This window comes from Phalacrocorax carbo, chromosome 33, assembly GCF_963921805.1.
Source record: "Phalacrocorax carbo chromosome 33, bPhaCar2.1, whole genome shotgun sequence".
NCBI classification, from domain to species: Eukaryota; Metazoa; Chordata; class Aves; order Suliformes; family Phalacrocoracidae; genus Phalacrocorax; species Phalacrocorax carbo.
Window position 1 is genome coordinate 741,835 of NC_087545.1, and position 1,950 is coordinate 743,784.

At 48.6% G+C, this 1,950-nt stretch overlaps 1 non-coding gene across 1 annotated transcript; it reads right to left on the reverse strand.

Moving 5' to 3' along the window:
* Positions 1–332: 332 nt before the first annotated feature.
* TRNAK-UUU (transfer RNA lysine (anticodon UUU)) lies at positions 333–405 on the reverse strand. The gene has a single exon. It is a non-coding gene; the product is annotated as a tRNA-Lys (tRNA).
* Positions 406–1,950: the final 1,545 nt, after the last annotated feature.

Here is a 1,950-nt window from a genome sequence, read left to right on the forward strand (position 1 = left end):
CCTGATCATCTCAGCAGCTCTCCACTGGACTTGCTCCAGCAGTTCCCTGTCCTTTTTAAACTGGGAGGGCCAAAACTGACACAGCGCTCCAGATGTGGTCACACTAGGGCAGAGTAGAGGGGGAGGATAACCTCTCCTTTTTACACACCCCATAATATTGTTGGCCTTCTTGGCCACGTTGCTGGCTCATAGAAAGCATGTCACCCACCAGCACTCCATGGTCCTTCTCAGAAGAGCCCCTTTCCAGCAGGTCACCCCCAGCATGGGCTGGTTTGGGGGAAACCTCATGAAATTTGACCAGCTCTCCAGCCTGGTCAAAGAGAAATTACTTCTGCCCAAACAGGGACTTGAACCCTGGACCCTCAGATTAAAAGTCTGATGCTCTGCCAACTGAGCTATCTGGGCTCATCTGACAAATCCCTATTAAGTATGTGCCAGGGCAGAGTCACCTGTGCTAGTGCTTTTACGTGTGAGGTGAAAAGACGAGCCTGCAGGGAAGGATCATGAAGTCCTGAGATGAGAGTTTAAGGGAGTAGCTCAAAGGTAGGCATCTGTACGTGAAAACCATCAAGTTTTGGATGAATGTCTGAGCATGCAAAGAGAGAGGTGGGAGTTGTGCACCTGGAACCGCATGCGGGAAAGGCTTTGAAGCCCCTGGAGTCCAAGCTACAAGCTCTACATTCATTGTCCTGTAAAATAAGACCCATCCCTTCCTCTCTTCAGGCCTTCCCTTTCACTAGGTTTCAGGGACTTAAGAGACAATAATGACTTTACCAATTTCTTTCCTCTGATCCACTGCAGACAAGATAAATGCACACAAAGAAAACATTACTATGGATTAGACCTCAGGACTTGGTAGCACTACAGGATGACTCTGGATACAGATAACTATTAATACCAAACTATTAATACAGCCGTATCCTGAAATGCCATATTTTAACCTGCTATTTCTGAAGTCACCACAGGTGTTCACGCAGTCGGATCTACACATCATTCATGGTTATTCCTAAATGGGCTCTTATTCTTCCCATGTAATACCTTTTCCGACTAGAAGGCTGAGAAGCACAAGGGATATGAGGTAATCTTTTGCAAATCAGAAGGCAACGGACATAAAAGTATAGCCAGGTCACTAAAGCTGGAGGTCACTAAAGGACATGGGAAGAATACGGTATTTATAACCACGGTCATTGGAGCTACTGTGAGTTATTCCTAGGGATTAGGTTTGGCTTCCTAATGGAAACAGCTGCCTGAATATTCAGGTGACATATTTCCAAGGAACGTGGAGGGCAAAGTACAACTTCCAGTGATGAAAGTATATAGGCAACCAGAAAGGATCACTATCCTTTGCAAGCAGTTTCTCTGCCAAGTCACCATGAGCAGCAGAAGAAGACACCAAGCCAGGGCAAGAACCACAACTTACAAGTCACTCCACTCTAGGACATTCTGCCCAAGGAAGTGGCAAAAAGAACTGGCATGATGGATGACTCATGCTCCTTGGAGCTGCATCTCACATGCTTCTGACTCTGGCAGGGAGGCCTTCAATCGCCCACCACCAGCCACTTTCCCACCTGGCCCCAGCACTGGTTGGTGGCCCAGGCTCTCCAGCCCCATTGGCCCCATCACAGCCCTTCCCTCATTCCCCTATCAACACCACGGCCTCCACCGGCCAGGACAAAAAACAACAAGTGACACCCATGGAGACTCCTAAGCCTCACAGTTATCTGGGACGCACAGCAGCCAGGGACAGTGACACTCACAAATCTCCTTTTCTGGTTCACTGCAAGAAGAGAGGGGGAACACCTTGCTTAGCACCCTGGCTCAAAGGAACATGGGAGTGCTTCAGTACAAGAACATCCAAACAGCCCTTCTGAACACAGGCTGGATGAGGAGAATGGCCAAGGGCGCCAGGAGCAGGACAACCCTGACAAGGGAACTCTGCATTTCTGAGGT